The sequence below is a fragment of the Emydura macquarii genome, unplaced genomic scaffold (assembly GCF_026122565.2).
Source record: "Emydura macquarii macquarii isolate MOO-44397 ecotype Brisbane River unplaced genomic scaffold, CSIRO-AGI_Emac_v2 contig_1390, whole genome shotgun sequence".
Classification (NCBI taxonomy): Eukaryota; Metazoa; Chordata; order Testudines; family Chelidae; genus Emydura; species Emydura macquarii.
The window spans coordinates 8393578-8415239 of record NW_027131527.1 but is presented as its reverse complement, the minus strand read 5'-3'; the positions used below and the strand labels follow the sequence as shown (position 1 = coordinate 8415239).

At 38.3% G+C, this 21662-nt stretch overlaps 1 long non-coding RNA gene across 2 annotated transcripts in view; it reads left to right on the top strand.

The window, feature by feature from the left end:
- LOC137156036 (uncharacterized) overlaps positions 1-13783 on the top strand; it is an 86650-nt gene extending 72867 nt beyond the window's left edge. For both annotated transcript variants that reach the window (XR_010920647.1, XR_010920648.1), the window contains exon 5: positions 13659-13783. This is a non-coding gene — a long non-coding RNA (uncharacterized lncRNA). The remainder of the gene's footprint in view (positions 1-13658) is intronic.
- Positions 13784-21662: the final 7879 nt, after the last annotated feature.

The following is a 21662-nucleotide window of genomic DNA, read 5'->3' as shown; positions in this document are numbered from 1 at the left end:
AGACCTGCAGCAAGCAAGAGATGTCGGTCTGTTTGTCGTCTTCACTGGCTCTCTCTCAACTGAGCTGGAGGACCCACCTTTTATACTTTCTGACCTGCCTCTCAACTTCCAGTGTGAGGGGTGGGCCCAGCCTGGCTCCACCCACCAGGGCACAGAAAGTGATCCCTCCCCCTCTGGCTCAGAGAGAGGCCACTCTGCCTCAGTACAATGACGCAAACTAGTGTGGGAGTTCAAAAGTTGACACTGTGTCCATAACTTATTGTTATATTTTTTTTCACTTAGATCTTCCTGTAATATGTTTTCTAAGCAGGTGAGATTATGCTATGTGAGAAAGATGGGAACCATGTAAGGGGGGAGCTATAGCTGCAAATTAAGAGGTAAATGAAAGTCCTGTGACCACTACTTGGCTCAGGCCTCTATTTCCAAATACTGTGCTGGGCAAGTGAAAATTCCTGTTGTGCTGGTGAGAAAGAGTCCAGCTTCAAGGCTCCATACCTTCCCACCACAGACAAAAAACAAACAAGGTATCTTAAATTGGCAATACACCTTATTCTGTGTAGGGGGCAGGCCAGTTTTCTCGCTATCTTCACCTACTATAAATACACAGCAATTTATCAATCAAGGAATTCATATCCATGCAGAGAGGTCTTTGAGAATCAATAATGCTATTCTGAGCGCATACATCTTTAAAGGGACACTGTCACTGTGGGGCTTTCCTCGCAATAATTACCTAGGCTGTCCCACTGGGGGCATGGAAAAAACCCACCAGCCATCGACTATTATGGCTGGAACTGTTCTTGATGATGACTTGGGAGCAAAGCAACAAATCAAGCCAGGATACTGTGTGCTGGGGTCATGGACTCAAGTATGAATATAGTATGAGAGTGTGTATGCACACTGCATCACCACTGGAATTCACTGCCTTGTTGTCTCTAGTCCTGGGACTGGGCAGGGATTTATATTAATAAGCATCTTATGAATAAGTACCTGACATATGACATTGTCTCTTTAGAGGCAATAAAATTCTTCCTGAATTTGTCACTGATTTAGCAGACACTTCTTTGCATGAAGGTAGACTCTGAGTTGGTGAAGCATCTCTATGTAAGTAAGAACTGTGTAGCATCAGATGCACCTGCACAGTCTGGCTTCTGTATAAAGGCTATATTTAAAAAAACCCAAAATAACCATAATGCTCCTTTCAAGTGCTTCTGGCCCCCGGTCCAGTGAAGCACCTAAGCCCATGTGTAACTTTAAGCACGTGAAGAGTCCTAGACTTCAGTGAAACTATTCATGTGCTTAAAGTTAAGCATCATCTTAAGCACTTTGCTAGATTGGGACTGTAGTGGGCAGCACATGCAGTTCTCTGTGTTATGTGGGCTGCATCCACACAATATATATGCTACTTGTATGGCCTGAGGATGTCACATGGGCCGCAGCTATGCGGCGATTGGGCTGCAAGCGGGCCGTGGGTTGAGAACCACTTGATTTGGACCACGCAGGGTATACCAGTAAACTTACAAACTAAAGCTTGCAAATTTTTGTTATCATTGAGAAAACTGCCAGTTTACTGCAGCTGTAACAAAAGTATAACTTCATTCTGCTTTCTTTACAGCTTTGAGGGGCTTGATCTTTCAAATTATACTGTGATTTTGAAATTCTGTTTTGTAAGCTTTTTTCTGAACAAAAAGTGGACTGTCATTATTCGGTCTATTTTGGAGGGGGAACAGATACAATTATTAGTTTTGCTGAAGGGAAAAAATAGCACGTTTTAGGAGAACACTTTAAGTCAGATCAGTTTTGATTGCAGTACATAAATTCTTAGGGTCCTGATACCCTGACTGCTTTTAGAGTAGCTTTTTTGCCTTTAGTAGAGTTAGCTGGTGGTTAACGTTAACACCTCTGACAACACCAGCTCAGACTAATGCTGGGGTTGAATTCGGCAAATTAACATGACAATGTCAATGTCAAGACCCATTGTAACAAAGGGGGAGAGTTCTTATTTGCGAGGTAGTTTCTTAACATCATGGATGCAAAGAAATGTCTCTTCTGGAACTGTGTGGATCGTACAGTCTTGAAGAAAATGTTTCTCTGTGCTGACTGACATAGGATGTTTTTAATGGAAAAAAGTTTCTAAAACTGCAACAACAACTTTACCTATCCAGCTAACATCAAAATCTTTTGCCTTAATTTTTCAACGGTGTCTTGGTAAGCTTTTTCTTGCTTCCGTACTACTCGCTAACTTTAAAGGACATGCAACTGAAATTTAATAGGATCTCTTTTATTGGCAGGAAGGTTTTGACTATGCTGAATGGAGGATTTTTTTTACCTAGCTTACTGAGTGCCAAATCCTGCCTTTACTTAAATCTATGTAGGATTTGTCTTTATAGACTTCATTGTGCTCACATGGATGTAACAGAGTTGGTCTTTAATGATTTAATTTAATTATAAAATAGTTCAAGTGACTTCTATTCATTTGTAGCTTGGAATTGACACGCTGGGCCAAATCCTACAGTCAGGCAAAAATCACTTTTGAAGTCAGAGGGCCAGTGCCCTTACTCCAAAAGCCATCCCAGCATAAGTATGGGTGGCAGAATTTGGCCCAGAGTAAGGACTGTGGGATTGGGCTTGAGTCAGCTTTCTCTAGATTGTAGGTGAAAACTATCAAATGTTTGTTATTCTAAGAATGATTGCTTAAGGGAATTGTGTTAACTTACATCAAGTAAAAACAAAAAATAATCAATCAGGAAATTCTTACTCAGACAAAACTCCCAAAAACTTCAGGATTGGGCCCTTTGCTTTTGTATTCTAAGGCTGTTCCTACGAGGTGCTGAGTGCTTCCTGTGAGGTGCTGAGGACTTACAACTGCCATTCACTTAACTGGGAGGTGAAGTAACTCAGCGAGTCACAAGATCAGACTCTTCAATCTTAAGTTGCTCTTTGTACATGATTTTGTGGTAAAACAATTTACCCATCCTTACTCTGCAGGAGGAGAAGTGTCCATATTACAGAGATGGTAAAAACTAATATAAATTTTTGTGGATTTATAATTATAAGAAACTGTAGGTACAGAGTTATTTGTGTAATAGTTTGCCTATGAATTCTCAAAGGTAAGAAGGTGAGGAGGTTTGAGGAAACTCAGCTGTTAGCTACATTGTTTTCCTTTAAGAAAACTGTTCCCAATTTGTCATTTTTGCCACTGTGAAGTGAGTTTAATTATTAAAATTTAGTGCTTAAAATAGCTATTTAGGGGTTGTAGAATGTGTATCAGACCAAATAGGAAGCATTCAATTATTTATGCTATGGGACTTGTTTCAGGAACATTTCTTGCTCAAGCCACCCTCCTCTATTTGCCACTGTAATTTCTACTTACTCACTTTGGGAGGGAGTAAAGGGAAATCCAACCTCTTAAAATAGTAATTTTTAAGGCTTATTATTTCTGCTTTGGGCACCACTCCAGCCTTGGGGTCATCTCACACGCCCCAGTAGCAATATAATGACAACTTCTTCCAAAAAGACTATGTTGAAGAGATCTTGTTCTGAAAATTACCTTTCATTTTAGTTGTTCCTTTAGCCTCCGGCTATTGAAGCTTCAAGTATATGAATGTCCTACCAACTTGTGGCAAGATGAGGGAGGCGCGTGGGTGTGTTTTCCAGTTCACCACACATTGCCAATGTAGTGAATGTTTTCATGTTTGAGGAGAGATAAGATGACAGACGAGATGGTATTAAACTTTCAAACTAAGGTTTCATAAACTTTGAGGGACTTATTACCAAATAGCAAACAGTTTGTTAAAGTGCTGAAAAAGTTAGTTTCCTAGTGGTTGGGTTTTACACTTGCTTTAGTATTCTGAGGAGTCAGGTCTCTCATTTAATCTGTGCTGGTTAGATCTTTTATACAAATAACTTATCTTTGCTCATGAAAGGTGACTGCTCTGTTTTACAGTTTAGTATCACCCTATATTTTAAACCAAATTGAACACACATTTTTTACTACACTAACTTCTAAGAAGAAAGAAAAATCTAGATATTGTGCAGTAGTTAAATTTTTTAACAGTAACTTTTGTTAGTCCAACTCTTTTTTTTTTTTTTTTTTGATCCAACAACCTCTAAAATATTTAAGTTGCTTTCATGTGAACTAGCTTAGAAGCAGGAAGACACAGAAGTCAAATGCCTATGTCTATAGTATGAAGTGAAGGTTGTGGGTGGACCTTTGACAGGACTACATTATGTTTTGTTACCATGTGTGACGTGCTGGTTAAATGGACAGGCCAAGTCTTTGTAGTTTTCCAGTGTTCCATTGTTATTTAGCACATAAGATCAGTGTGGAATTGGTGCAGCTGTTCATAAACTGATGATCTGATAGCCTAATATAGGACAACAAACAAATTACTAAATCATAACATTGGAGCATGGATTTTGAGTGTGCTTGTTATCTGTATAAAACACTCCCATTTCTTAAAAATACAGTCACCTCTAATCCTCATTCTGTGACTCTGCAAATAGAGACTGCACTGAACATCTATTAGCAATTCAAATATACAGGGTTAGGACTAAAATTTTGCTTTTTAGATACACTCTACGGATCTCTGAAGAGTAGTTTTGTGTAAGACTTTTATATAGTATCAGAGCTATTTTGCCATCAAATAAATGCTGGGCCCCAGACTGTCCATTTCTTTTTCTGACTTTCTAAGGCTGGGGTTCTAAAAGGCATGTCTGGAAAACTACTACTACTATTATCTTTCTGTTGAAATAGTCTTGCCTTTAAGATCATTTCATGAGCATAAGTTATTCTTGCTTTAGCTGGAATAACATACAGCTTCCTCAGATGTTAGCTTACAAGGGGCTAGATGACAACATGTTTCACACAAACTTTCAAGCTGATTTAACATTTAAAGCAGTATCTAGCATTCAAGGACAATGGGTCCAATCTTGCAGTGCTTTCCTAGGCAAATCTAACATTAACTTTATTAAGGAATGGAGGATTGGGCCCAATATGTGGTTCTGGGACAATTGCACACAAGACTTGAGGTTCATAAATCAGGGAATGGATTTAGTCATTTGTGACCAGTAAAATCGTGTTTCTAGGAACTCCATATTCCTGGGAATCTATGGAATTTTGAAATGTTAAAGGAAGGTATTTCTCAGCATCAGCTGCCCATAGGACATCGAATTTTATCTCCAGGCATTTCATGCTTCCTGGACAAACAAAACAGCGAATACATTTAAAAATACCATAATTGACAACACAGTGTGTCAGACCATGTTTCTTAGCCAAAATGTGAAATGGGTTTCCAGCATTGTGTGGTGGTTAGGTGCTGATCCTCTTAAGGCAAGAGTCTGCCACACAGATTTGTGTGCAGGATCGGCTCCTCAGTTTGTCAGTAAACTACCTTTACCTTTGTTTACAAAGAACAAGTACCTTTGTTCTTTGACTTATTTTGTGAAAGTTGTGTTTTAGTCTAAAGCACCATTCTTCCCTGCTTGGCAGTTTCTCCAGGAGTTTGCTTAAGATTTGGCTAATTGTGAGTATTGATTGGAACATAAAGTGTAAATATTCCAAAGCATATTTGGATATTTCTCCCACTGAACACTACAAACGGAATAAACAAGTAGTGTGTCAGTGTGCTTTCTGTTTATCCTGTCCACTGTGCTGCAGTTCAAAGCTAAAAGCAGGTTGCTTGATTAATTGCAATGTAGTAGAATTCTTTGCTAATATGTGATCAGAGTCAAAAGATAAAAGAATGCTCTTCCGTCTGTTAGTTGTATGGGTATAGAACACAGCATTCATAAAGCTGGGGGGAACCGTCCTTCCAGACAGGGTACTACAGAAGAGAAAAGATACTACTTCTGTGCACTGTAGGAACTTATTTGTTTATGAGGAGATAGTACAAAAGATGGGTATCAAAGTGTGGTAAACATAGCTGCACTTTATTTGTAAGCCCTTATAGTTCTGGGAGCTTTGATCCACTGTGCTTTGCAGCAACTATGGGCACTGTCCTGAGAAGCTGCATAACATAGACTTCCCTATGCACTTCCTAGTCCTTCTGCCTCTCCTTCAGCACGCGCTCTTTCCGCTCCCTTGTTTCATGGACCCCAGATTCTGAGCTCTGAATTGATTTACTTGAGAAATTAAAAATATTTCACTGGACCATTAATATCTTATAGGAACCTTTCATGCTCAAGGTATGAAAGACCTGTTTAAGTAAATAAATATAGTTCTCTATTTCAAGAGTACCCCAAATGTATGTGGTGCTTTACAGGCAAATTAAGACAATATAATTCTCTGGAAAAGCTGATGGTCACAGCTACAGAATGAAGAATATATTCAGACCTGCCCATTGTCCATCCCTCTCTCCCCTCCAACCTTCATGGTCAGACGTTTTGAAAAGTGCCCCCAATATACTTACCACGCTGGGAGCTGCTGAACCAACCTAAAGCAAGTGGTCACGAAGGAAGTCCTGACCCATTTCATACTTTTATTAATATGGGAACTTTGTAGGGAGTTTTCTGGCACCTTTTCCTGTCCACTAAGCTTTTAAATCTAAAAAAATCAGTGGCATTGGCTGGGGTATCCTTTGACAGCTGCCCAGCTCCAGCCCTGCTGAAAAAACTGACCTTACTCAGAAGGAAGAAGAAATGCTCAAGGGAGGCTATGTCCTCAGGAACTCAGAATCTGAGGTCCACGAAACAAGGGAGCGGAAAGAGCACATGCTGAAGAAGAGGCAGAAGGATTAGGAAATGCATAAGGAAGTCTATATTGTGCAGCTTCTGAGACAGCGCCCGCAGCTGCTGCAAAGCATAATGGATCAAAGTTCCCAAACAGAGCTGGTCAGAAACTTTCTGATGAAAAATACCAGTTAATTGAACCCAAAATGTGAGTCAGCTCTGACAAACTTGAATCACAAATCAATTCAACAGAACCCTGCCTGACTCCCTGCCAGCTCACCTGTCAGACCCGGCTTTCAGGGTCTGTGGCTCTGGGGCAGACTTGCCTTGTGGACTGTGCCGGGGCCAGGAATCCCACAGCTTTCAGGGTTCACAGCTCCAAGGCAGCCCCACCATGCCAGGACTTCCAGGTTTTCCACTCTCCCTGCTGTGGAGCCAGGCATCTGAAAGTCCTGGGGGGCCCAGCTCTAACTAGGGCCCAACTCCTGGCTCATCAACAGGGAACTGGGAGCCTGGAAACTGTCAGGGGGCTCTCAGGGTTTTCAGACTCCCTTCTGCAGAGCTGGGCTCTGAGAAGGGCTTCCAAGATCCATGGCTCCAGCCCTGCCATGCCAGGGTTTCCAGGCTCTGTGCCATGGAGCCAGGAGCCTGGAAGCTCCAACTTTCACAGCTGGGTTCCCAGTTCCGCAGCCAGGTCTCTCAGGACTTCTAGGCTTACTGTTGAGGAGCTGAGATCCTGAAGGTCCTGGGATGAACTTCCATGGTCTGCAGCTGGAGACAGCCTCTCCATGTGCCCCAAGACTTCCAGACTCCTGGGCCAGGTGGATCCCTGAGCAGCCCGACTCCCAAGTCCAATCGAGCAAAACACTTACTTACAGTTAAGCTAGTTCTTATGCATGTGAACAGTCGGATTGAAGAAATACTGAAGTTGGACTATAAAGTTAAGCACAAGCATAAGTATTTGTAGGATCATTGCTATACTGGCTAGGAGAGCATGAAATAGTACGTTTTACAAAACTGTGTGTAGACGCACAAGAATGCTAACTACTTTTTCAGGCAGGTGCCCTTTTTTGCATTTTACAAAATAAAAATATATGCTAGGTAACGTAGGTGTCAACATGAAACGCAGAATTGCTTAGAGATGTAGCAAAAAATCCTTAAATTCTTCTAGTATTCAGCTAGTTACATAACACTGCATATTGTTCTTCAAAGCTAGTGTGTTACCCACCTAAGTAGTTAGATCTATAGTGGGCAGAGTCAAGATCCTGCAAGCAAATTTGTAATCAGAGAGGAAGGGGAAGGATGGGTAATAAGATGGAATGAAATCCAATTCCCCTACATTTTACCTATTTTTATCTTGAATTGTGCCTTATGTGACACGACTGCAATTAATACGGATTGTAAAACAGAAGGCACTTTACGTTGGTCGCATTATGGCTGTTCAGGTTGTGTGACACTGCTAAAAGGGATTCCCCCATTATCTCTGGCTGACATGTATTCCTAATCAACCAGCCAATTCCGCTTTGTCAAAGGACTGTCACACAAATGGAGATAAAATTTATTCAGACTTGTACTATTAGTGTAAAAAATGTAGCTTGTGCTGGCAGACACATCAGCTTCTGTCACAAATAGCCATGAGGAGTATTTATTGCGGTGTTCCTCCCCCCCCCCTTACAAAGGCAATACTAAATATAGGCTACATTTGCAATCAGTACTTGGGTTGTAGGCTATTTCATTGCTTTTAAAAATCTTACTTCCAGGAGATAGGCCCTTTCTAAAAGGTCCGAATATTTATTACAATATGACATCATGTATTGAAAGTATTCATAACAGTTGTGTTTGTTTGTTTGTTTGTTTGTTGTTTTTATAATTCATACGATGACTACATTTATCAGGGATACAAAATGCTTATTATTAAAATAGACTGAAAGTTAGTTAAAACATTGACCCTTCGCTACATTTATAAATTGGTTTCAGCATTTCCATTTCCTTAATGTAAGGCTCAGAAATATCTAATACTATAAAATATATGTATAGATGTTACAGTAGTTTTATTTTTGCAAGGGAATGTCATTAATTGTGTTACAGCATCATAGGCAGGCTAGTGTCTGCTCTTAACAGAAGCTACTCAGACCCTACAAGGCTAGGGTTCTCTGTTTTATAATACTGCTGGATATGGAAGTTAGATGGAATTTCAGATGGCCGGGTGCTAGCCAAGAGGATCTTCCTATAAACACATTTTCCAGGGGTGCTGTATCTTTGCAGTTATAAGTATTATGGCAGTCACAAAGAATGGGTAAAGTTGTGTCAGCACCTAGAACATTGAATGTGATTATATTATAAAGTCTGGGTGCTTTAAAAAGTGGAAGACCTAATGGAATACATAAACCTATGAAGAGTTTGGGGAGGCCAACCAAGATCTGGGGAGCAGCTGTTGCTTCTTGCCCCATAGCAAATGATGCCCCTGACTGCATCCACATTCACTTAAAGCATATTGAGTTTGTGAGCTATCATATGACATCAGAGGTTGAGACTGAATTCAATTAGTTGTCAGCCAAAGTACCGTACAGAGATTAAAACATACTGCAAAGTTTTAGCACTTTCTGGAACTGCAAGTATCATATGATTGATCAATCATATTCTATGAACTGATAATAAGAAAAATAAAAGCCCAAACAGAAAATAATATTAGTAACACAAAGTAAGGCGAGGTCTCTAATAATGCAGACGGTGTCCTTTTGCCTCTGCAAACTCATCTCTCAGTAGCTTAGTTTCAGTAGCTCTGACTGTTGCATGGACTTTTAACGTGCTGTAACTTAATACATAGTGAACAGCTTAGTTTAGCACTGTATTTGTTTATTCATAACTACTTCAGACTTATTAGGTGAAATGTGAAAGCCAACATTGTGAATGAGCAGATGGCAACACGGAGCTAGTCATCTGATTAATAATTTGCTGAGAAGCTGATGCTTTTGCACACATAAATTATCAGTTTAATAAACAGTATTTGAGATAATAGGGTGCTCCTGTGGTGGGAGTATTTTAAGCACACCGAACCCTAGGCTGAATTACAGAAGAACGAGAATACATCTGCTTTTTATATAAATGACTGAAGAAGGGGGCACATGGTTAAGCTGCAGGTCAGATGCTGTTTCCAGAGCTTAACTCATGTTTTTAAACTCATTTGTGCTTGGACCTTTTCTGTTATGCAATTTGTCTTAGAGACTCTTCCAGCCATTGGCAGTGAGAACACAGAAAAGCAAGGTTCCTTTTCCTGCACATGGCTTGTCTCTTCCCTCCTTCCCACCCCCCATAGTAGGGAGGCCTACGATGGAAAAGTCTATTGGTGCTAATAGTGGCACAGTAAGCACCTCATGTTGGCTCCTGGATCTGCAGCAGGCCATGTTCCAAAGTGTGAACTTGATCCACAAGACTTGATTCCCTACAGGAATCTCTGAGCAAACTATAACAACAAATTGGAAGCCTTGTCCTTAGGGATTCATAATCTGGAGAATTAATTTCTGCCTAGAAATCTTTCTTGTAGAGGGATTGCATGTGTGGATTACCTCATAATAGTGGACCTGGAAATATAATTTTGTGTAGTGATAAAAAGAATGTATTAAAGTTGAGCAACTGAAACCCTGTCATGCCTGTTCCCTGTGCTAACGCCACTCACACTCATGGTGTATACGTGGTGGATTATCTGTTGGGTCAGCCCTACTGAGAACAATTTTAATTGTTCTTGAGTCACTGAATAACAGAAAGCTGTAAGAGAAGTGGAAAACCTACAGTTTCAGCTGCTAAAACTGGAATTTAGACCAACTAATCAATACTCTAATGAGGAGGTTTTTGGGATTTTCAGATTAGACGGTAGCTGCATGAATGTAGATAGAAAACTGTGATCCCTTGATAAACGACAAGGGTACCATGGAGGACAGACATATTATCCATATTATATTGGGGACCAGAGGAAGAAGAAATGGAGACTTCTGGTAAAACATGCTATCTCATTTAATGATATTGAGTTCAGTTTTAACTGTTCGGTTATGGGGATTCTTTTATTTTAACAGTTGTACAACACTATTTCTGTATTTTTCAGGAAATTGTCCGTTAAACTTCCAGCTTTTGTTTTATCTTCAAGTACTATGGCAAAAATATGTTGTGCATGAGAGAACTTGCAGAGAACAAGACTGATGCATTTGGCATAAAAGGTGACTTGGGATGCATTCAGTGAAGTTTTCAGGAGATTAGATACCAATGGTAGACGCTAACCCCAAGTTTTTTATGTCCTGAAGTAGACTATTCAAATGTTTAAAGAAATACTTCAGATTTGTGCCTAATCATGCAAATACAACAGGTGGTAGAGTTAGTTTTCTACTCATCTTCTTGATAGGTGACACTTTAACCTCATTCTAAAGGAACTTGATAACCTTTTTTAAGTACTGGTGCTTATGAGAAGACATTTTATTTAACATGCCCAGCTCTAAAGACAGAAGTGCTCCTTCGTTATCTATTCTAAATGTAAGCCTGTTGTGAATTTTACAAATGAAAATCCTGAAAGGTTAGCAATAGAAGACTTAAGGTCAAGTTTTCAAAAATGACTCAACCTAGCCTTCATCAGTTCAAACATTGCCAACCTGTGTATATAGTTGATGGGTTTTACACATGTAAATTCTACCATCTGCACACACTTTTAAAAGTTAGTGCTTGAAAAACAAGGCCCTAATTCAGCAAAGTACTTACATACTACTCACATATTTACAGCTAGTTAGTGCCTTGCTGAAATCATGGCTGGTGTGTGCAAAATTGATGGCCTCTCTTTGAAAATGTCCTTTTAATTCTAATGTCACTAAAGTTATCACTGTGTGGTTTAAAGAGCAACTTCATGTCTGCCTTTAAAGTACCTCTTACTGTATAGTATGGGAAGTATTTAAGACAAAACAAAACATGCAACTTCACATCTGTGGTTCAAATAAAATAGCCCATTATATTTGAAAACACTGTTCCATGTCTATCAAAGCCTTTTTTCTATTTATTTTCAATACTTCTGAAGAAGTTGTGTCTCTGAAGTACATTTGTTTTTAGCAACGGGCCCTTAATTTTAAACACCAATGCAGATGTATAGTTCAGTTCGTATTTTCTGCTTCTTGGTTCATATGCTATGTTACAATAATGTCCTATTAGGAAAGTGATATTGGTAATGTATCATCATTAAAGTTATTTAAAAACAACTGTTACAATAAATTTTCTAGTTAAAGATGGTATTTGTCTAATAAATGGATTCATTATCTTTTCCAGCAGTCACTGGCCATGAAAAAGGAATTTTCGTGTATTTCTGTGAATGGGTGGCTCACTGCTTTCATACTGGCTCTAAGCCTAAGCACCAGCAAGTGTATGATCAAATATACCAGAAAACTCCTTTGTCCATTGCTAAACCTTACAAAATGGTAGATCAAAAGAAGTTTCGTATCTTACAAAGACTATGGTACTATTCATGGACTAAAAATGACTGTCAAAGTAATAAAACAACCACTTGTTGTCATTGAAAGATTAAAAGCAGCAGCTGTATTGTACACAGCCAATTTAAAAATCTTTATCTATGGAAGGTAGATGCTTTAGAAAACTATCAGGCTTTTCCATTTACGTGCCATTATTAGCAGCCCCATAAACTTTTATTGGTACAAGGAACTAGCAAACGAAAGAAGCGCCTCTTTTTTTTTTTTTTTTTTTTTTTTTTTTTCCTCCATGAAGAGAATATTCTGCTTCTTATCTTTTCCCAAATTGGATTCTGCATTTGGAATAGTGATTTTATACAGATACCAGTGACACTGATGGACCCTAACCTGTGCTGTCTTATCCACCTTACCCCTTCTTCCTTTCTGAAATCATTCTTTGTGTCACATCTGAGTAGTATACATCTGAGACCTAAATCTATAGCCTCTTCACCGTTTTGGCCTTTTCCTCACTTTCTGTCTTCCTCACCCTCATCACCTATTAACTCTGTTTATCAACTCGCTTTAACTCAGTGTATCTAAAAATGATTTCTCTGTAATTTTAACAACATCTTATTGGCTCTTGCTTCTTTTATATCTTTCAATTAGTTCTGTTCCCTATTCTCCTCAGATATTGCACTCTTCTCTACCTCCTTAATTTGATATTTCAGAAGATAGTTTATCCTTCATCCCTACTGACCTCACCATCTAGGGGAAAAATGTCTTTGTCTAAATGGCTTATTGACCCTTTTCATACCCTATATTAAGACCCAATTAACCCCCTCCCCCACCTATGACACACAATTGGCTCTTTGATGCCTCAAATCCTAATCCTGAGACCCCCAGTTTGCTCATGCATGATCATTGTATTTATTTTCACTCCTGCTTTGCTACATTAACAGATATTGGGTCAAATTCATCCATAGTGTAACTCCAATGTTCTTTAATGGAGTTACACAAGGGGTGAATTTGGTCCATATTGCCTTGAACATATATTGGTGCTTGTGTAGTTTACCTGTCTTTGGGTTTTGTAGGTATGAATAGGTATGTGTATTGCATAGTAATGTACTACTCAGGGTTCATGGGGTGGCCAAATGAGGCCCCATTCCAGTATCAGGTTTCCAAAACGGAACTCTTACTACTTGTTCACTTAATGATAGGAGTAGAACACACTGACCTGCTTATCGGGTAACATCAACATTCCACTAAGAGTTCTTTTCGGTTTTAGTTTTAAGATATAAAATTTCAGTCAGAAGTAGAATTATTTCTTACCTTCCTGACTGTGCTTCAACGTACATGCTGAAAAATGCAGAATTTTAAAAATGTGTGACAAACGAAATAATTCAAAGCAAATTAAGTATAGAGCGGAGAAGTGTTTGCCTGCATGAGTGGAGGGGAAGGAGGCACATTCATTCTGCAGTTATAATGAATGCAAACTTTTTTAACGTGAATATGTAATGATAGGTATCTAAAAGCCAACATTTTCCCTTTGTGTTACAGCATCCAACAGCAGTACAAGACCTCCCTCTTGTTCGTTAATGGTAGTGGATCCTCAAAAAAAGCATCAGAGTGAACTCCCATTTGTTTCAAATCTTTCTGAAAGAGAAATAAAGTTTAAAAACTAAGCTCTTTGTGACTGATTTATTCACTATCTACTTGAAAGGCAATGGGTAAGAATTAAGGCATTTTTTGCTGCAGAGGAAATGTGTGGGATACTGGCTGGGAGCCAATAGCTATTGACATCACTGCAGTGCTTGGAATGCTGTTGAATGGAGTGGGTGTGAACACTGGAGGTCATGTAGAGTTACTTTTATGAGAGGCAAAACTGATCAGGTCAGACAGAAGCAAGAAAATATCGAATAGAGATAAATTGGTCTAACTGATTTTTCCACTAGAGGCCAAGCTAAAGTGCAAGAACTAACTCCCAGTATACAAGAACATTTTAAAAGGCTTGCCAGCCACATCATTTTCATTCTTATGGGGAAAAGATGTGCATACTCCCAAATTGGTGTTAAATGTCTTTTTACATCTTCATCTTCTACTCTCTCCCCATTATACACAGTGCAGTTCACATGAAACAAACGTTAACATTTTGAAAATTTGAACTTAAAGTCTTCGTTGCAGCCACAGTCTTGTTTTACAAAATCCAACCAAAAAGCTGTACTGGTGCAGGTTTTCAAAAGTGTGTTGAATGTTGTTCAAGAATATAATTTATTCAAACATCAGTCTTGCTTGATGCCAGCTGATTATCCTCAGGGAAAAAAAATAGGCTTCCTGCAGAGACTCAGACACAACCTTTTCAATATTATCTATCTTGGTCACATAGTTTAGCCATGCCACAAATCTGATATTGTTGAATCAGTCTGTCAACACAGTTCTATCAATTGAAATCTAATTGGTTTTTGTAAATAAACTATCCCCAAAATATCATGCCTCCCTGAAGATGCTTCCAAAATAGTTGTTTTTTCTTCCACTTCCAAAACCTGATACCATAGATGGCAAACTTCTCAACCAAAAAGAAATTTCTTTCTTAAAAGGATTCCTGGTTATAGTAAATGTTTTCATTAGAACTGCCTGACTTCTCATTCTATAGAGTACAAACTAAAGGAAAGTTGAGGGCATGCTCCTAGATTCCTCATTGATCTTCTTGTAGCAGCATCTGCAAGTAACTATTTGTAATATCTCTAGTTGGCTAGGAGTCTCCATCCCATCCTAATGGACCGTGACCTGACCTCCAATTTTATATATTCGTTTGTCACCTTTCATCTGGGTTACATCAATGTGAAATACCCGGACATGAAGCCATCAGCCTTTCAATAATTCGAACTAGTAAAGAATGCTGCAGCATGTCTCCTTAGCAATACAGGCCTTAGCCATACAGTCCCTTCATCCCACCCATTCTTGGCTCTCTAATTATAGAATATCAGCTCAAATTCAAGGTCTTGGTTCTTATCTTGAAGGCCCTTAATGGCCTTGGCCCAATGTATAAAACTCCAGTATGAGAACTGTGGTTGGCACCTCTGTCCCTCAGGCACCAGGAAACTTTCTACCATAAGGGTACAGCTCATCTGTGCAGGAGACAGAGCTTTCTCTGACACCCAGTATAAAACACTTCCAGGAACTAGGGACCATCAGAAAACCTCACCACCTTCCTCTCCATGTGCAAAGTACACTTCTTTGACCTTGCTTTCTTTAACATAAGCAAAGAATAGCATGTACATTTAAAAAAACAAATACCAAAACCCTATAATGCTTCACTTCCCACGGTTATCTCCCTGGGGGAGGTTGAGAGAGTGCACAAAAACAACATTTGATAGTTGGAGCTGAGCACCTTCCAGTTATACAACAGTGATCAGGTCAGTATAACAACCTGGAGAGGAGAGGAGAGAAGAAAAGTCAGCATCAAAATTGGCTGCTTTACTACAATGAGGCTTCCCGTTGACATGGAGAATTTACTAAAAAATCCCATTCTTTCACTGAAGTCACACTGTCCCAAGCAAAAAGTTAAAAATGTCTCAAGTACGTTTTTAAAGAAAAACAAAATATGTTTCAGGGCTGAGAGTCCTTAAGGCCAAGTTATAAACCTCTGAAAATAGAATTTTATAATGGAAATGCAGAGATCATTAACTATTGTAAGTAGCTCTATGAATGACATCTTGATAGTAAATTAAATTCAAATTAATATAAAACTGTAAAGATTCTCTGACAGCTTTGATTATATAAGTTGATTTTAGTAGTTAAATGTTGACTTTCTATAATGCGTTCTCCAAATATTATACTGACTGATGCATCATATATAACAATTACCTTGTCACAATGCTATTTTGTGTACATTCAATCATTGACAGCAATATAATTTTGTATTCACTTTATTATTTTGATTTATTCTTCTGTCACAATACACAATGACTCCTTCCTAGATTTAGAAACTAGAAAAACTCTTTAGATGCTAAAGTATTATTCTCCATACATTATTTCCCACCACTCTGTAATAAGGCCAGAGGAGTGGGGAAGAAAGCAGCATTTTAATCCTTCTGCAACATTGTTTATTTTATAAGAAGTTGTCAACTTTAAATTGCATTATAAAGGGAGTGCTGATGAAAAACACATTATCTGCTGACACTTCTAAACACTGGTCAACTTCACTGGGCATTCTACAGCTCTGCTTCTATTACTGATTTTCCATAACAAACAGTTGCAAGAGTATAAGCTTTAGTATTTCGATTAACCTGAATCATCTGACAGATTTAGTGACACAAAGGTTACCTTCAAATAGCAAAAAATAAAAATATTCAATAATTATTCTTGTGATGTTTCTAATAGATTTGTATAAAAATCCTGGGTTTGCTGTTCCTCTGCCTTACTTGTGTTTCTGTCCTTCAATTGTGAAGTTTCAGTGCCAGGTTTAATCCCTTTTGGAATGACTGTAAAGTTCCTAGCACATTGTGGAATCTAGTCTAAACTAACACACAGAAAACATTAATTACTATTAATAGTAACAGAGCTGTTTGATGCAACCCTTTTTAAATGCATAGCCCACCTGCTGTTTGATCCTGCAGTTGCAGCTAAAATGCTGAATTTGTGACATCACAATAATTTCCATGACAGTATATTGATGCTGCAAATACAGAATTATGACTTCATCATTATATGGTTAAGCAGAGTTAGAAGATGGACAGTGAGTGAGAACAATCATTAATAGCAAGAAGGAGACATTTGAGAGCATATATGGAACAGAGACAGTAACAGTGATGTAAACGTTGTTGTATAAAATTGTTTTGTTTGTTTTTAATTTTGTTCTGGCATGCAAGAATCTTAGACACTCAGGCTCAAATTTTCACAAGTCTTCACACTCTGTTTACTTAATTACTGATATGCAATGGGTTCTGCAGATGCATGGGTACAGTAGGTATATGTGAAAATCCTTGATTTACATATATGTTTCAGGTGCTGCAAGCACTCTTCAAAATATGGACCCTTATCATAGCCGAGCAATAGCTGGTTTTGTGATGGTAATAAATAGCTGTATCTGAGTTTTTAATGATGAAATATGCTCATTCTTTATACTGTTTCTTAGTGTATTTAATGCAATTAACATATTTTGCATTCACAGAATGCACAAAGTTGCCACCAGCAGCTTTGCACTCAAACTTGAAAGGAAGCAGTCCAAGCAAACATTTGGCAGTCTGTCAGGTTTTTGGCAACATTCTAGTTTTGACTTATTTGCTTTGGTACCATTTATTTTTGGATTAACCTCATATTTGTGCATGCCCATGGACGGGCAGTCACACAAGCATCTGATGTTTGTACACAAATGTGGGGTTTTGCTTTTGCAATTCAATGTGGACTCAACAAAGGAAACCCTATAAAAATGTGGCCCTTTTTTATGGGCTACTCTATAAAACTGAACATAATCATTAGTGTATGTAACGGATTCAGTAAGGATGGTCTAGGAGTGTTACAATGCTTTATAGTATTACTAACTGCCAAACAGGCTGTTTTTCTGTAACAATCTCACTTTTGGGTTGTCTTTGGCACAGGGAACTTTAGGATCTTTTCCATATATCCTTCCATGTAAAATTTCTTTTAAAATGCAATTTAATATTTGAATGTGCATCAAAGATAGGATTTCAACAGAACTTTCTTACATAAGACCAGAGAAGTAGGTTTAGTTCTTCTAGTAGCATGTGGAAAAAATTCAGAGCCATGATGTCTTTCCCTTTGGTCTCATTCCTCAGTTGATTTACCAAGCTGGAAATTAATCATATAATCATAGAAATAAGAGACGGAAAAGACCTTCTAAGTCATCCATTCCATCTCCCCACCAATGTAGAATTGGTCCCTACAGTACATTTACTAGAATTTTGTCCATTTTTTTAAATGTCCCAAAGGGTCCACAGCCTAATACATCACTGGCAGAGAGTTCTAACTTCCTGACTAAAAAAGCTCTATCAAGTATAGCTAACTAAAAAATCCACTGTAGACTCTTCACAACACAGCAACATGTGGTGGCGTGTCTGGGTTGGTATAAGACTTAGAGAACTCAAGTTATTTGGTGAAATTATTCTTCCCAACCTTCTTTCTATACTTGCCTAGACTAGTGAACTCTGCAGCCATATCAAACAATAAAAGACGTGCACCTGCAGCACCCTCAAACAGAGCCAAAAGATGCAGCCACATTTAGTTTATAATGCTGAACAAATATACATCTGTCTTGGATGATTCTACAGTCTTAGTTTTTATATTGCACCTCACCCACATTGTGATGGCTGTCTAGTCTGCCAAATTGGAACCCCAGAAATATAGGCTGCCAGAAATGACCACAAACGAGTATTAAAAAACAAACAAACACACCAACTAATAGTTAATTAAGCCATCCTGAGCATTTACTCATTCTTGAAACAGAGAAGAACCTGTGATGTTTGTTAAATGGGCTATTCTGAGAATACTACCATTTGGTCTTCTCCTTGATTTGTACTTGCTAGTGGAAAACAGTTTGAGAGATGCTGCTCTATTTTCAAAGAAAAATCACAGTGACAGCTTTTTCCCACACTATTCCAAATGCAGCTAGCTGACATGAACAGCAAAGATAAGGGGAACAAGGAAGGAAATTACCAAGGAAGGGGAGGGAGGGGAGATGAATGGGATGGGAAAGGGAAGAAAGAGACATTCAGTAGATGCGGAGAAAACAAAGCAAAAATATAAATAAAGGACACAGGCTAAATTGACAGAATGAAGGCGTGAAAGCAGTGTAAATGAGGAATAAAAAAGAAATATGTCTACAGAGAGAGAATATGTATATGGAGGATAATGGGCAGGGTTTTTCAAGGATTAGGGAAAGTCCTACCAAATATAGGCAGGGAAAATTCTGTGACCCAGTAAACCCTGCCCAATGGAAGGGGGCTTCCACCCCCATTACTCTCTTCTTGCTTATGGAAGACAGAACCTGGGGCAACTGGTGTTTTCTTGTGTGTATTTTTGCTACATAACATCTGGTTTAGTATGGGTTTTTGCCAATAAGGGCATGCAGTCATTTGGCCCCATCACAGCAAAAATGCATATGAAATCCATCTTGTAGCATGATATCATATGAATTTTGGCAGTTTTCCCCCTAAGTTCTCTATTTAAATGTTTTCAATATTGGGGATTGGTTTAAAGTGTGGTTCTATGTATGCTCTTAATTTATTTCCTTTGTAATGCTTAAAGAAGGAGAAGGATTATTATTTAAAGGAGAGTATAGTTGTAGAGCAGAAGAAATCTGAAACATGTAAAATACTCCTATGTTCTATGTTCTTCTTCTAAAACAAAACACACGAGTGATTTGGGTTTTGTCTTGGTAAAATTAAACCCACCTGACCATATCTAATTTTAACTTACATTGAATTAAAAGAGGAGCTAGACTCTCAGCTGCTGTGAATCAGCATAACTCCATTGATGTCAATGGAGCTACACCAATTTATACCAGCTGAGGATCTAACCTTATGTTTTAAAGCTGGTAATAATGTTTGTTTTATCTTTTTCAAATCTGATCATTATTTTATCATAATCAGCAAACTTTTACCAGTTTCAGACAGCAGCATGTTGAACTAAAAATGGAATAAATCTGAGAAAGAAACTGAGCACCCCATGCCTCTTTTAGCCAGAAGCAGAATGGACTATTGCTAAGATATAGATCTTCACACATACCACAGAGAGCAGAAAAATAGATTTTGATAAGAACTGTGGAAAGGTCAGAACGGACCACAGCCTGCAAAATGGAGAGGATCACTTTGATGATAACGGTCAAAGTCTAGAGCAAACTGATTAAGCCTAATGGAGAAGAAGTGATACAGAGAAATAAATTCTGAGTAAAACCTGATGCTTAGAGCAAGTATAGTGAGTTCTTGGAAGTCCAAAGGACCTAGTGGTGAACTCCAGCACACTTGAAAGTATGGGAATTTATGGAAAACACCAGCAGATGTCTTGCTTTCCTTTGGACTCTTGGAAAACAATGCATGAGTTGTGTTTGCTTTGCTGATTTATCAAGGATCTATTAGTGGAAGAGATGTAATGTGTACATCTCAATCCCTGCATTCAGGCCAAAAAGACCTATCTGGCCCCCTAAACCTTTGCTTACTTCCTAAAAACTGAATAACATGTGGACATTCCAGATGGCCTCCAAGGAAGCTCTCCTTGGAGGTGTCTATCTTTATGTATTCAGATACTAGGTGATGAGACCCATAGGAGAACCTGCTGGAAAATAGGCACTAATTTAAAAACAAAAAAACCTTCAGGCTATGATGGGAGATGCCCATTTGCATTATTAGAAAAGATGACAGGATGACCTTCATCTTAATGGAAAAAAGGTTAATAAAACTCTGCTTAAGGCAGGGGTGCAGCACCCTGACAAAAAGGTAGTCACATGAGACACAGGAAGCAGATTAAAATAAGAACTTTGTGGGGCGGAGAGGGAACCTGCAGGGGTAAGGGACTGCAAGCCAGATGTGGATAGTGAATGTATCACTGTTTGGAAATAAGGTTCTTTATTGCTTTGTTTAGGGCAGGCTTTGTTGTTGCAATTTTGGTAGGTTTTTAAAAAATTCTTAAATATTAAATTTTTCCACATTGTGGGAAGGATAAAAATGTCTGTTTTGTTTTACTTTGACTTATGCAGTGCCCATACTTTCATCAGCCGACTCAGACTCTATCGGGTGGATTCTTCTATCCATTAAGACTACTTGTATGGAAAGACTACTGTTTTCTAAATATTATAATGAATTTGTCACCGCTTAGAGCTTTATGGTTGTCATTATGCAGTGGCCCTTCCTTTGTCTTCCCTATGTCCCTCCCATCTGAGCTACAAAAGATTCCCCCCCATCATGAATAACAGTATATGGTCTATGCCACTGTATGTTATAACTTGGATTCCATTCAGTAGAGGGCAAAATTACACTTCCAGACTAGCCAGTTCACTACAGTATTTGTGACTTACAGAAAAAATAATTTTCTACATGTGTTCCATAGGATCATTCTTTTTCAGAAGCAAAGCAAAAGTGTCATGATTTCAAATTAGATATTTATGGAAGAAATTATGTACTAAAATATTGAGGAAAATATGTTATGCATTTAATAATAACCTATTAAGTGTTTTTCTCTATTCAAAAATTAGGTTTAATGCAAAGAGTTATAATTTTCTGATTGCATTCATTTTACTGAAAGTTTTCTTCATTATACTTTTGTTTAGTCATACAAATTTAAATTAGTAACTTCTTGATTGCACAAGGGCTGTCTAATTTCTATAGCCTGAATTAGAAAAGGTTATTGACATTTAAATAACCCCACAGGATACCATTATGGCTCTTCTGAGCCAAATCCTTGCAATAAAGTCTTACTTATTTCAAATTTAGAGGCATTCATCCTAAGACAACATGCAGCCTTGGATGAAAACTGTGTGCGGTATTAAGGTACTATAATTAATGGCAGAATGTGATTTTTTGTTTGTTTGTTTTTTGTTTGTTTTTTGCC